The following is a 15,710-nucleotide window of genomic DNA, read 5'->3' on the forward strand; positions in this document are numbered from 1 at the left end:
GGGTTTGTCCCTCTGTCTTTTTTGAGTACATCAGGTACAGAACCTGACGGTGAGTATTTAACTGAACTTAAGTTCCTACTGCTTGTTCTTGAAAAAAAAAATGTGATTAGTGAAGACAGACAGAGCTCTGCTCTGATAGAAGGAGAAAAAGCCTAAAGTCAGTGACTGCGCTGCATGTTGGAGGAAAATGTGACTTTAATAGGTGATAATTCTCAGGTGTCCCTTACAGGACTGATTTTTGTTTTTGAAGGGCAGTTAGGGCTACTCTAAGCACAGAATGTGTCATGTTGCTTTGCTTTATTGTGCAGCAGTGAGTGCAGCTTGATATAAAGCCACTAACAGTGCTGCAGATAAGTGGCATAGTATTCATAAATATCACAGTAGAACTTGTTCCTGTTTTATTATCCTGTGTAGACAACCAGCTATGCTTGTGTGTGGGAGCAGAACATAGCAATGGTGAGACATACTCCTTGTTTAATTGGTGCTTTGCCTTAAATAGATGACTGCAATTCAAACCTCTGTGTTTGACCTGAAATAAAGTTGAGCCTGTTCATGGGTAGGAATTCCACTAACACTCTCCTTTCTGTTGAGAGAAAAGTTCTAGTAAAATAAATAGCAATAATTTCTCCAGGAGTGAGTTAATCCTATCTCCAAAGGGGCTGTAATCACTGCTATGATACACACCAATGTCTTCCTTAGATTTAAGGAACCTAGGCCCTGTGTCAAAGACAAAGGGGAGATGTTGCTGGCTGAGAGTAGTGCATAAATAGCTGGAATGGCAGGAGAGCCACTGTAGCTGTACAAGAAGATCTCATTACTGGAACAATTTAAGTCCTGCTGTTCTTTGTGGTGTCAATGCTGTCACTCTGAAGAAGTCATTTCTGTCAAAGGAAGAAAACTGCTTAGTTCTGTCCTCTCTTGTCTGATACTTTAATGGCGAGAGAAGTAATTTAAAATTTGTTTCCTTGGACTTAGATGTCCCTTCCTACAGCCTGTAAACTGCAGTATATCCTAGAGGGCTTGGGAGAAAGTGACATTGCCTCCCTGCCTTCCTCAGTGCAAATTTAGTCTTTCTATTTGCAGTGGGACAGCTTTTACAGGAAGGAGTGGGAATACCCTGTCCTTGTTGCACATTAAGTAAGAATCCACTGGCTTTTCAATTTATTTATTTTTTTGCTGTAAAATGAGATCTTCTCATTGTCTCCGCTGTAGAATGAGCTCTGAAAATGCCTGTGGATGGAGTTTCTCAAGTGATACAGGTAATGTAAAGTCTACTTTGTCAGTCCTGGTGCTCTCAGGACAGACACTGCACTGTTTGCTACTTCCGCACATGTGCAGAGACAGATGGATATGTTGGGGTTGATCTATGTTACTTTATCTATCTGTAGCAGAGACTCCAGTAATCACTTGAGGCTCCTTTGCAGTTAGTGAAGATGAGTGGTTGCTTTATCTGTAATTTCTAGAAGCTACTTTGGAAGTTTATCTTAGGGTAAGAGAAACAGCCTGTAAATGCAGGAGGCTCTCCACTGACTCTAAAAGAAACCTGTTCATATAGAGGAATATGTTCACAGTTGGTCAGATGAATCTTGCCCAAAAGCATTTAAGGAATGTAAATATGGGAAGCTTGGGTACCCATGAACTTTAGGGCAAAATGCAGATGAATGCAGCTTTAAATCTTGAATTTAGATTTTGAGAGACTGAATCTACCTTTAATTCTTTTTTGATTGATATATACAATATGTTCTATATTTTCTGATACCTTCTGTTTCTGGTATATTCAGTATTTCTGCACTGTAATGAAAATTGTGCATTTTAGAACTTAAGGCTAACTTTCTGCAGTGCTCCTTTTTAGACCAGAGTCATAAGACATCAACAATTCTCTAAGGAGGAAGAAAAAAACAAAAAGCATTTTATATTTGGTATTTCTTAGGAGATACTTGCACTAGGACAATAATTCATTCACGTAGCCTGTACAGGAGGCCAGGCTGTATGACCACAGTAATTCTTTCTGACTTCATTCGGTGTCAGAAGTTGATTTCACTTACATAAAACTTTGCTTTATTAGTGCCACTGTCAAAGCAAGCTTAGCAATGGCTATGAATAAACTTAAATATAATTTAAAGGATACAAAGAAGTGGCCCTTTCAAGAGAGTTGCTAACCTTTGTAATTCATCTTAGGTTGACATTGGCGGTACTTGATTCTTGAAGGTTAGCTTTTCTAATCAACTTTCTCATGGGAATTCATTATTTTAAAACCTGTGACTAATGAAAGATGTTTTGTTCTTTTGAAGTTCAAGTTGATTTCCATGAAGGTTACTATTACTAAGCAACAGATTCTGTTTAGTGTCTCTTGAGGGACTGAAGCTACAGTACGTACAGAAGTAAAGCAAAACTTTAAAAAAAAAAGAAAATATGTTGAAACAATAACCCAGGTAGAGTGGCTGCATTTCCAGGAGTTTCCTTGAAAGCTGCTGTTTGACCAGTGGAAGAACTTACACAGGAGTTAAAGACATCATAAGCTGTATCACCATTTACTGCAGATGTAAAGCAAGATTCAACCTCTCCTCAAATGTGAATGCATGACAGCATGACCATTCAAAAGTGGAAGGTCCAAAATATAATTCATCATACTCAGTTCTTCTGAGAAAAGTGATCAGATGGAAGATATATTAGTCATATTCAAGGAAGAGTGCTTATTCTTATTGTGAGGGTAGAGTAAAATGAAATAGAGAAAAGCTTTCTTACGTCGCAAAAGATAATACTGTCTTGATATTTATTCCATGCAGCTTTGTGTAAGAGTAGAAATAGAAATTTATAGATTCCTGAAGGGGAAAATAAAAAAGATATTCAGATTTTGAGGGTAGGGGTTTCACTCTCATTGCTTACTTTATCCACTGATTTTGTTAAATATAAGGCACAAATGATAGAGGGCAAAGAAGAATAAAATAGACAATTACTTTTAAAAATCTTTTGATTGCTATGGTAAGTTCCTTAGTTTTTGTTTTGTGTTCATTTTAAATAAGAGTTCAAGATATTCACTTCTCTAGAATAACCTTGAACTGAGGTGAATTTGAGTATTTGTTCAGTTGTGTTTGTAAATTAAGTGCCAAAATACTTAATGTATTACAACCTACATGGTGTATGTAGAGGTATGTAGAATCTGGAAAACAGCATTCTAAATATTTGAGTTTAATTGTTAATATTAAAGAACATGAATGCTGGACTCCCAGATGTATGGATTTTAGCACAGAAATCCATGGCCACTGCCACTCCTACGCATTTTGAACTCTGATTATTCTGGTCAGTTTCTCTGTAGCACTGTTTGTTGTTTTTTCCCAAATACACACCTAGTAACACTGCATAGAAAAGATGCATTATTATCCAAATTTTTGTAAAGTGAAAAATGAGACACAAAGAAATTGATATAAACAAAAACAAAACAAAAATTACTACCTAATTGCTCCCTTAGTTAAAGAAAGTAAATAAACAGGATCCCTAGTCAGATGTTTCCCTGTCTCTGGAGATGCTGAAGTTCACCAGGAGCCAGATGAGGTCTATTTACAGACATGCCCATGAGTAGTTGTAGCCTCACATTAGTGAAAAAAACACCTTGGAACCTGATTCCCTTTCTCTCCTCACCATTTCTCCTACCCAGGGCTGTACAGAAACTTTCCATCTCTGTTCACAGTTCACAGTTCAGTTCACCGCTGGCTGTTGTGTATCTGCTTATGTTACATCTATCAAGTAATGGGATGGCTGTTTAGAATTAGGTTCTGTTCTTGAACTACATGTTCAGTTTATGTTGCAAGTTCATTTTAAGCAGGGGTTTGGAATAAGCTGCATAAAGTCCAGTTAATTGGTTACGGAAAGTATTACTTTCAGTCTTGGACCAATTAAGATTTTACGATGTTGCCATAGGTCAATTACATTACAGTTACTGTGGGGAATGCCAGCATTTTGAGTATGTTTTGTTTCAAAAGACAAGTTGGTGCTTTCAGAAATTCTCTCAGCAGGCAAAGAATCGCTTCCTTCAGAAAAGCTGCCTTCACTTTTGGTATTTTTTCAACAAAGTGCTGTTGTCTGTCTCTGTTCCAGAGACCTCAGACAACCTTCCGAGAATCAGTCCGGAGAGTGGAGATGTCTCATTGTGAAAAGAGGTGTCAGAAAGCTTAAAATCTTACATTTCCAGCTCTTAATGCTTTTAGGGACTCTGCTGCAAAGATCAAGACAAGCATTCAAAGTGCAAGTTAAACTTGGTCTCCAGAGGCGTGAAGTCTTTTATCATGGTATCAAGGAACCTTGAAGACCCAATGTCCTTAGTCTCACAAAGCCTTGCATCAGGATCTAAAACTGCACTCCTTGAACACCTTAGGTCACCTAGTTCTGGTCATGGTGAGGGGACGGCAGGTTTCAAGATCGTATCTACACTGCTAAGGAGGCCAAGGATGTATTTAGAGCAGGGCTGAATGAAGGGACTGGAACATCTTTTCGTAGAATCACAGAATCACAAGGTTGGAAGGGAACTACAAGATCATCTAGTCCAACTGTCCTCCCATTACTGTAGCTATTGCAAACCACTAAACCATCTCTTGTAGCTCCTTATCCAGATGCCTCTAGAACACTGCCAGGGACAGTGACTCCACCACCTCCCTGTGCAGGCCATTCCAGTGCCTGACCACTCTCTGAGAGAAAAAGTTCCTTCTTATGTCTAATATAAACCTCTTCTGGTACAACTTGTGGTAATTTCCTTGGGTCCTGTTTGTTGCCTGGGAGAAGAGGAAAGAGGGAAGATGGAAAGATGACATAAGCAGGCTCTTTTCAGGGCTGCCAAGTGCCAGGACAAGAGGCAGTGGGCATAAACTAGAAGAGGAAGTTCTTTCTGAACATCAGGAAGCACTTCACTGTGCATGTGGCAGAGCTGAGACATTGTCTTGAGAAGCTGTAGCATCTCCCTCCTTGGAGATCCTAGAATCATAGAATGACTTGGTTTGGAAGGGACTGTAAAGGTCCATCCAATTCCAGCCTCCTTGCAACAGTCAGGGACACCTCGCCAGGGTTCCATCCAACCTGGCCATGGGTCGGGGGTATCCACATCTTCTCTGGGCAGCCTATTCCAATGCCTTACTACCCCCTCACTAAAAGATTCCTGTCGTTTAATCTAAGTCTTTCCTCTTTTAGTTTATAAAGCCACTACGTCTTATCTAATCACTGGACTGCCTAATGGAATTATTTCCCAGCTTTCTTTCTTATAAGCCCCTTTCTTTCAGGCCTTTCCTTCCAAAGCCACCTGGATGTGATACTGGGCAAGCAGCTCTAGGTGAGCATGCTTGAGTAGGGTTTGGACAATTGGTCCCTTCTCACTTCAGCTGTTCAGTGATTGTTAGCACTGCTGCACAGTCTTTGTTGTTAAATATTTAACAGGCTATTTATTTATTTATTTATTTTCTTCACTGGCCCTTTTTCTGTAGGCCTTTTCCAGATCATGGCTCAGATGCTAGGACAGGACAAGGGTCCATGCCATTTAACAGTTTTCCTGAGGAAACCAAGAATATTTGAAAAACTACTTTGTCTCTAAGGTCATGGTTTTTTAATACATAAAGATATGCATTTAAGAAAGGTGGCTTGCAAATATGATTAGTATTCATACTCAGCCTGCTTATATCTTTAACTTATTTCTTCCAGGTCATTTCATAGTAGCTCAATTAATTTTTCATGTGCATGGAAATACATGAAAAAACATGGCTGGACTGTCTTCATTACCAATTTTTACTGTAATTATAGTTGTAAATGTAAAGTTTATTCGTTTCCATATAGTTGCTCACAAGTGATTTTGCAACATAATCCTTCAAAATTTGGCTCCACCAGACCACTACAGATCCCATTTCTAAAGATGTGAAGAATTAAATTAAAATGCTATTTAAAATCGGTATTACATCTGTAAGATTTGTGTACATTGTTTAAAGTGCTCTCATTTTGAAGTCTGTGGTAGAAACAAATTCTTTGCATTCAGCTAAAGAACAGCTATGCGTAGCTTTTTTCATGTGTTTTCTGAAACACCTAGTGAGAATTTGAAACTCCTTCTGCATCCAGAATTATACATATGTATAAATATAAATATATATATTAGCCAGAAGTGTACTTTTGGGATGGATTTATCATGGGGATATCTGTATATTTCTGTCACATTATCCATATATGCTTACAGACTATCCACACGTAACTCTGTAAGATAAGCTGTACAATTCTGAATTGGTTAACAAAGATAGGTACAGCCACAGCATAAAGGAAAGGCTCCTCTGCTACATGTTTGTTTTTTGTTTTTTAAACTGCCTTTTAAATATGTATCATGATGTTAATGGGATGATTATGGCCCTCCTCCCTGTTGAAGTTACAAAGGGCCACTTCATCATCTGTGGTGCTGACAAATACATATCTTGTCCCAAATATGGTGGTACCTTGTCCAATGACCTAGTTTGCAATATTTGAGTTATTTTGGACTGAAGGTAAAGCAGTCTTTGAGTTCTTATGTGCAAAGTCTTTTGATTGTTCAGTGACTTGGGAAATTGTAAGTCTGGTGGGGACAAAAAGCATGCTTGCAACATAAATCTTGGTAAGTATTTTAGACAAGCAAGTTTAATGGCTCTTGTAGAGTATCAAATCCTTTTATCTGTTATGCATTTATGATCTATATGTCATTTGTCCCATTCAGAGCCTATTGATAAGGAGTAAGTAAGCAATTCTTTGAGAAAACAAATTTTTGATTTCTCTTTTTCCAATGAATATATCCAAGCCAGTGGTATTTTAATTTAATTTATTTCCAGTCAAGGGTATTTTATCATGATCTTCATGGGAGATGTGCCACAAGGTACCCTAGTTTGATCATAGTGCTTTAGAAAACTTTGGTTTACTTGGTTTCAGACAAGTGTGTGTATCTGTGAATACATATAGTAAAATCTGACTTTATATGGCTTTTCTGACCCTTCATTAAATTCTAGTTATGAAATCTCTACAAATGCAGAACAAGTGCAATTATGGCTGAGAGAGTAAAACATTTAAAACTTTGAAAGAATAAACTATTTTCTTAATATTTAGAGCAGATTTTTGCTAGTCATGTTAGTCCCTAATACTCTCCAGGGTCTCAGGATTTAGTTCAAATGGCTTTGCCAGGATTTGGGATCTTTTTTTTTCCAAAGGAACGCTGAAAATAACAAATGTGTGAGTTCTTTACCTGGCTGATCTTTTCTTACTGCCAGGACCAGCACTGACCAAGGAATGTGGTACGTTCTTGATAGCTGTCCATTTACATCTGACCCACTAAAAGAATTGCATGGCTATGTAGACTGAAACCTCTTCCAGCTGAAGATACAGAGCCATACATTGCTGTGAAATATCCTCATATGAATTTCATACAGAAGATGCATTATTTTGAGAATGTTGTCTAATTATTTCAGTAACCATATGTTATAATCTCAGATGCTTTAGAAAACAAGGCATTCTATCTCCAGGATGGATTATGAGCTGAGAAACTTCCACAGTTGTACAGCCTGCAGGAGGTACATATCCAGTTCTATCATGCCAAAACATTAGTTCAGCAAGGCAGTGAACTGAGCTTACCTTGTCTCTTTTTTCCTGGTAGATGTAGGCTGGCAGGTTTTGAAGGAAACAAGCTGGATGTTTCTTAATGTTCTTGATGTCACTGTCATGGATCAGCGTGATTTTGTGTGGGTTTTTTATGTCTTATAGTGAACTGCACATTGCTTTAACAGGTTTGTGTTTCAAAAGTAATAGAGGGACCCATTACGGTTTCCTGAAAGTAACTATGCTGAAAAATCACTTTGTGTCTCCTTTCTGTAATTTTAATGCGAGAAACAAAAGGAACAGAAAAATGGTACCTGTTACTCTATTTAACCACTCAGTACATGTCTTTTCACAGCATGTGCTTTGAATTCTGTCAAGAATAAGTTGTAACTATTGTCAGTTTTTGAAAAGCAATGTAAGACTATTAGAGTGAGCCAAATTCATGCATCTGATGTTGAATTTTTTCTCTAGATTCTGAGAACTATCAGGTAGTTACTGTGTTAGAGTTTCATTTTATTGAACTTTCAGCACCAGTAAGATAGGCATCCAATCTGAGCTACTCCCATATGCTCTCTAGGTGTCTTTAGGAGGTGAATCATCACGTCCACACAAGAAACATATTTGGGTAGAATGAATCATTCTCCAGAAATATCTGCTTTCCTCCAGTGACTCTAGAGGAGGGTAAACTTGGGGTATGGGCCAGTTGCTTCTCTGAAGAGTGGTCAGATGAAGTTCATTTTTTTTCTCTGCTTGTGTGATGTGACTTGTTTATTGCCAATTTTGCCTATTAATAACTTATGGCATATTTGCATCCTTACCAGAAGATAATGACTTTTAAATAATAATAATAATAAAAACTTAAGCTTTTTTTATTTTTTCTTTAAGGCAGATATTGTCATGTGATCATGTGATTATTATGAATATTGCTGTTATGAAATTCTGAATCTAGGACTTGCATGGTTACTGCTATTTAGATACAATTCGCCTGTTATACACAACTCCTTGGTATGGTACTGGTACCGTATTATTCTGAGTGATCCTTTAAATAATTAGTAATATAAAATATTGCATGGAGAAAAGCTTTTATAGAGGCTTGCTTATTAGCTGCAAGCTGTGTGCAACATCATTTCTTGCTTTCACCCATCTCCTCCAAGAATATTTTTAATACCTTCAGGAAATCAGACTTCCATTTCCTCCTACAGAGAATTGTCCTCACGGTCCAGTCAAAAGGGACTGTGACATCTGCAGTTAGAAACTGTCTGGGCCATAAATATATAGGCACAGCATTGCTTGTAATGCACTGTGGCACATCGTAGTAGTTAATGTGATATGTTACAGGACTGCGGTGCTCAACCCAGGTTACTGGTGCTATGCTAAATAGGCAGACATTTTGTCAAATGTGATAGCATATGGTGGTCCCAACATTCCTCTGAGCTAGACAAGAGGAATTTCTAAGGGCTCTTCCCAATCTCTAATAGGCTGCCGCCAACACTGGTGCTTTTTGGTGTCCTACTCCTCTGCAGGGGCATGGAGCTGCTGCAGCTTTCTCTGTTGCTTACAGGCCAAAATGGGGCTGACTAATTTCCTCAACATCTATTTCATTATCCTGGTCAACCTAACTGGTACTGGAAACCTAAGAGTAGACAGGAAATATTTTACCTTTCCTTCATTTTTCTTCTAAGTATGAGGAATAAAAGCATCTCATTAGCCAATTCCAGGTCCATTTAACCTCACAGAATACACTGGGTAATGGCATATACTTCCCATGATTATAGTTTCCCCATTAAAATGGAAGCTTAAAGGAGTTTGATAATTTTAAAATGTATTGGAGTGGACATGTTCAAATACTTTCAAAGTGGATTTCTGAAGTTTTCAGATAAAAGGTGATTCTTCCAAACTTAGCATCAATCCATTTTTGAAACTCATTTCATGTTTTGCTTCTACTATGCTAAGTAGAAAATACTGCAGTCAATTTCAGATGCACTCATTTTCTGCAAATGCAGTAGATCCATTTTTAGCATTTAGAAATGTCATTGCCTTTGAAAAATCCTGAAAGTTGGAGAACAGAATTAAAACTCTGGTTAGAATTATTGGTTTAAATCCAAAAGAAACCTTTAGATTTGAGATGTTGCAATTCAAGACTAAAAGGACTTTCAGCAACCACTAATGTTCTCTGAAATTGTTAATAACACTCCACTACTCTTATTTAGAGAACTCCAGAAGGAGGGGTATCCTTAGGGTTTTTCTTAGAACATGGGGTGGTTAATGGAATCAAGTCAATACCACACTGTAGTGTGTTTATCCTATATAACACAGTTATCACAGACCTTGCATGGTGAATGCAAGGAGATCCTTTAGCCATTCTCTAAGCTCTCTCTTATGCTGTCATTCTTGCAGTCTCCTCTGAGGGTGAGAGGTGCAGAGCTTTTTGAGCACCTCTCCTTAAACAGCACATCATCATTTTACAGCTTACCTTTATCACTTATCCATTTACCTTGTGGAAAAGTACAAATGAGGAAGGGAAGGCTGGACTAAAATGTTTAGATGTGTTGTAATATGATTCCTTGCCTTTAGTTAGCATTATCTGTTCAAGCTGAGGACAAAACTGAACTGTATCATTCTGGGACTTTGCTAGGCCATGCTTGAGATGCAAATAAAGGAGCTTTATAGAATTTTGAGAAGAGAGCTGAGACAGCCATGCAGAATTTAGTCCTTACGTTTTGCGCAGGAAAATGCCTCCGCTCTTTCAAAATGTCCCAGGGGGCTCTAACACACAGCCAAATTTATCCTTCTGTGAACACTTGTTGGCAGCTCAATGAATCAAAGCGCAAGCTGCGATTATAGAGGAATGTAGGACAATGATTCAGATATCCTCAGAGGATGGGTGAAAACAAGTTTTCTTAAGCATTTTTTTCTTCATAAAATCTGATATGCATGGCCATTCTGATGTGGGATTTAAGGTACTTATGAAGCCAGTTAAAACACAGGGTGGAATATTTAGAAGTGAAGAAGGGCTTTTAGAACATCTATCAGTGTTTTAAATGTACTTTAGAAAATATTCAGTCAGTTATCCACGAGGATACTGGCATATGCAGCAACCTTAACTCTAGACAGCCTTTCTTCGTATAGAATGAAAATGAGTGTTTGAAGAAAAGATGTTCAGAACTGCCTGTATATGCCACACATGTTGTCTATTTAGAGAACCAGATATTAAGGAATGTTCCTAATTATTTCTTCAACATATTCAGTAGATGATAGCAATGCATGATGCTTTTCTCAGTGATACCTTAAGTTGTTCTGCCCAGCAGTTAAACAGTGGACACAGAATTTACACTTCACTGACAGTGACTTAGCACCACTGTAGATAATAGGCAATGTTTTTTCAAAAGAGGTATAATGTAGGGCTCTGGGGAGATTTTCTTATCTTTCTGAGTACCATTACACAGGAAACAAATTTGATTCTATATTAAACCTGGAGTGAATACATTACTGTCAAAGTAGTTATTACTGGTTTACCTTGGTGTATTTCTGAGCAGAAATTGGCCCTATAGATTCTATCTGGGTGGGTGCTAAAAATGAACAGATGGATGTTTTTTGCCATATTTTATCTAAAGCATCGAACGAGATGGTAATTACATATTTGACTGTGACAGTTTCTGTAAGTGGAAGCCTCTGAAACTGAACATGTATCAGTGAATACCTCTTCCTAACTTCTGAGCTCTTCTGATTTGTCTCTTAATGACTGAACTTTTCTGCTTGACATGCAATTCTAAATTTACTTGTTATTAATGCCACTGCCTCAGCTGGATTTGGAAAGGATTTGTTTTTCCTCAGACTGAAATCACAGGCAGAGTTGGGCATTATGTTGGAGTGGTGTGTCTCTTTCAGATTGAACTGTGAGTGAAGACTGGACTGTCACTTGCACCCTAATCAAATAAAAAGTGGCTGCAAGGTCCTGGAAATCAGTTGTGGTTATTTATTTATTTGTTTATTTGTTATTGTTTTTTAAATAGAAATTGTGACTGCAGCGCTTCCCAATGCAGGAATAAGAAAAGCAAATTCTTCACTGATACGGAAACATTAAGCAACTTTTAAAGTGGACAGAACTATCTTCTGTTAAGATTTTTATGCACAAAAGGTTTTCCAGTGCCTCATTTACTTATGTTGCTAAAGAGTTGTCTTTTAATAGAAGAAATCAGTGATCAAATAAGAATATATGAATTCTTAGTCTACTATAGTTTTCCTTAAAACTGAGTTAATCACTAAGTCTGAATGCCATCTATTTTTAATGAAATGCTATTTATATAATCTTTTATGATTATGTTCATGATATGGCCTTCAGTGGTTGCTTTCCTCTATTGGCAGTGCTGTCTTTGTGTACGGTCAAAGTGTCAGACAGATGACATGGATGATGCAAACTGGTCAAAAACCTTGATGTTGCAAAATTAGCTGAACTCTGCTATCGATATTTTTATCTTCCATGTATCATATTTTTAAAGAGGTTACTAGTCTTTTAGAATTGGCAGTGACAGAGGGTGACACTATTACCAAAATAGAGGCAATGAAACATATCTGCTTATTTTAGCTATCTGACTGTGTGTTTTTTCTCTTGAGGTCCATCTGCTACCACTGGCTCAGAAATCTGATTTAGATTCACCACGGTGTCCTTCCCCTCTCAGAAACTGCATGCATGCAGTACTGAATCACAATCTTAAATCATAGTGGGTGGAAAGTGCATTTCATTACACTACAGCTTAAATTCTTCAGTTTCCTTTATCTTCTGGAAAGCTTGAATGCCTTGCTATTCTAGCAGTGGGATTAGATGTAAACCTTAAAAAAGCCATTCATTCCTTGAAGAGGCCACTACAGGTCGCCTGGTTCTCGCTTTGGTCAGAACTTACCTTAGACTTGCTCATTCATCTTGCTTCAATATGCTGCAGAACTTGGCAGAAGAAAATTCCATCTTTCTGTTTCAGTTGCTTTTCATGTCTCATCAACGTACGTTGTTCTACCCGCACATCTCCCACATCTTGTCTGCATCACCTCTCTAACACCTCTTGATTTAACTCTGCCTACTTCTGCAAGAAAAAAAAGGTGCAAAATCTATGCATCTTTGGTGCACTGTTTAGGGGACTGATATTCATGCTACAAGGCAATATGGTTCTTTCCCACCTTGGAACTTTCATTAAACCTTTCTAGATCATCATCCTGAGTTTGGCATTGATCAGGGTAAAAAAAGTGTAATAATTGAACAATCCTGTAGCTGAGCAGGGGCCACAAGTACCATTTACAGATCAGTCTGTATTCCCAGATAGGCACCTCATCATGCAAATAAGGCCTTGGGATTTGGAGGACGAAGAACTCAGAACTGCCCTGGACCACAGAGACACCATGGAACAAGCATGCTGGCATAGGGCACTCTGTAGAGCCAGTATTTTGTCAGTGACCTTTGTGTCTTTATCCACAGAAGGGCTAGGTATCTCTCCTGTCCTGTCTCCATAGAGGCTATTATCACAGGCAGACATACCTCTATGCAGAACTTTTTTGATCCCTGTCTTCTACACGTGGGAACAAAAATGTCCCTTCAGGACATTTCAAAATCGTCCCTTCAGTCTGTGTGAGATGGCAAGTGGAAGCAAGCTTCTGTACGTCATCTCCTTGCTGGGCAATTTCTATGAATTTCAGGTCTGGATGGGAAGAAGGAGGTGTCCATAGATGCTGCAGTGACTAAAACTTGGCTCTCTAGCAAGAGTTTCAAAGGGATCTTGTAACTGAGATAAGTAGATTTTCCATCAGAAACTTCTTGTAGGAATTTTGTTGAAAGAGTGGGTGTATCCTGAGAGTGGTAAATGTAATTGTAGCCCTTGAAATAGGAGATACTGATTTTTTTTTTTTACAATTTACATCTATTTTGCTGCTTTGTTCTGGTGTGCCCTACCTGGATATATCCCAGACATGACCTCATGCTGTCCAGACATTTTATGAGCAGAAAAATTGTGTTCTTGATGGGTTTCTTGTAGGCAACTGGTATAGTAACGGAAAATAAATGTGTGTTATTCTGTAGCCCTCCTCAAATAGCATGGAGCTGGGACCACGTCCATGTGAAATCATGTAGTTCATTGGAACCATTTGGGTACTGAAGCCCTCATTTTGTTTGAAGTGCTGAGTCTAAATGCCAAACAGAACATACCCCAGCTGAGCCAGAGCTGTACATGGTCTGGTATGTAACTGCCTCCTGCCAGCCCAACTGAGCTCTCCCTGCCTTCTTTTCAGCAGGGTCCTATCTTTTGGATTTCTCTCTAATATTTCATAAGGCTTTATAACATTTATGTGTCTAATTTGAGTGCAGCTTCCTTAAAAGCTTTCAAATAGAGAATATAACATGACAGAATACGTAACACACATTTTCTGAAAGAAATTGCTGACATTGCCTAAAGCCAGCCTAATCCTTCCCATGTAGGTATTAACAATGTTTACTGCAGGCAAATGGTGCTTGCCCAATGACTCTTTCAGTTAAAGCAGCTATGTAAAAAACCAAAAGATAGTAACAAAAGATTGACAATTTAAAGACAGTATCCTGCCACAAACATTAAAAACAGTAGAAAGACACCTTTGTGATTGGAAACAAAATGAAAATGGTTTATTCCACTAGCAGAAGTCCAATAGAGAGATGAACCATCTTGAGGGTCAGTCAATAAGAGTTTGAAAGTAATCTGGAAAAACTTCAGAATGTATGTCTCTCTTTATCTGGTTGTTGTGAAAAGTAATTAATTGTGACTGTGGCAAAAGGCCACAGATGTAGTTATTCATGCTCACCCTGTGCTCTCCTGAAAGGCATGTGCTCCTACTTCGTCCAGTATACCTCTAACTAAGCAGCCTTTCATACTGCTTCCTGCTCCTCCCCTTTCTTCAAAATGAGAGCAGGTGAAATTACAGATGCTGTAAAGGAAGTTGAAAGATAGATAAAATGTGGATCACTTTCTGTTGTAAGCCTAGTTCTGGTTGCTTCACCCCTGTCCAATCAACAAATGATTGCTTTTTAAAAACGATTATTATTTTAAAGCCTTCCATCTAAATTTGGCAGGTGGAATGAAGCTGTAGACAGAGGTACACTTCTGGAAAAGCTGTAATATAATTGCACAATGTCTATCTGCAGACAAGGGACTCTAAAAAACATAGGTCTTCCATTTATTTTTGTGCTCTGTGATATCTTATGTAAAAATCTTGTCAAAATCAGCTCAACCTAGAAATGTCAGTTCATTGGAGATGCTTGCTAGGTGTGGATTTTGGTAGTCCCAAATGTCTCAGCTGGCTCTAACAACTTTACCAAAAGGTTATGTGGAGAAAATTAATCTCTAGCAGAGCCAAGTTGCTTCAGAAAATAAACCAGTGGCTTAAATTATTTACCATATTTAAGCATCATCAGCAATCACAAATAACCTGCCTTGTTCCATATCTCATGCCTCTCAGGCTGTGCACTTGACTCAGAATTATTTCCTATGTCTGGAAAGCCTTTCTACCATAGAATTAGAGAATCACAGATTGTCCCATGTTGGAAGGGACCCAAATGGATCGTAGAATCCAACTCCTGGCTCCATCATGCCTCTTGCATGGTATGTGTGGGTGGTAGGATGTAAAAACCTTGAAGAATTTTCTTTGTTTGCTCTGCTTCAATGCTTCATCGTACCTTTAATGACTAAGCCAGGATTGCCTTCTGCAGAATACAGTCCCTCTTGTTTCCTAGTATCTAGTTAAACTGAGTACTTCTTCCTTCTCCTTGTGAAAATGGTGCCATAAGGAATGCTACGTTGAATCCAGGTGTCTGGGGTAAGTAGAGAGATACACAAAAGGAAGTTAGACAGAAGCAACACAGAGAAGAATGGACTGAGCTAGAAAACTCTGACATCCATCCCTGGCTGCCATGGTCTGATGTAAATGCAGAGGGAGAGGTGTGTAGCAGAGCTGACTGTACGCCAGCTGCTGGGGTATGATTGGAATCTTGCTGCTGCCACATGCAATTCGACAAGGTTTGGCAAGGCCTTAGACAAGCAGAGAAAACAGACTTGTGCTGTGGTGCGAGTTGTAACGGATAGGGCGCTATCAGCCTCTTGTAACTAACGGGAGATAAGTAA

This window comes from Coturnix japonica, chromosome 3, assembly GCF_054131305.1.
Source record: "Coturnix japonica strain WE chromosome 3, WE-NBRP24, whole genome shotgun sequence".
NCBI classification, from domain to species: domain Eukaryota; kingdom Metazoa; phylum Chordata; class Aves; order Galliformes; family Phasianidae; genus Coturnix; species Coturnix japonica.